The following is a 272-nucleotide window of genomic DNA, read 5'->3' as shown; positions in this document are numbered from 1 at the left end:
TATTGCATGGTACACTGGGTGTTATATGCAACTAATGGAGCATCGAACTTTACATCAGAATCCGGGGATATACTGTATGGTGACTAACATAGTAAAAAATCATTTAAAAACAAGAGCTGGGGATGTAGTGTATGGAGACTAATATAACAAAATAAAAATTATTTAAAAATAAATAAATAAAAACAAAATTGATCCTCCATAAAAAAAAATAAAATGGCAAAGATAGCCCAATTTAAAATTAGGCAAAAGACTGGAATAGACGTTCCCTCAAA

Source organism: Ailuropoda melanoleuca, chromosome 16, assembly GCF_002007445.2.
Source record: "Ailuropoda melanoleuca isolate Jingjing chromosome 16, ASM200744v2, whole genome shotgun sequence".
In the NCBI taxonomy this organism is placed as follows: domain Eukaryota; kingdom Metazoa; phylum Chordata; class Mammalia; order Carnivora; family Ursidae; genus Ailuropoda; species Ailuropoda melanoleuca.
Note: the sequence above shows the minus strand (reverse complement) of the source record.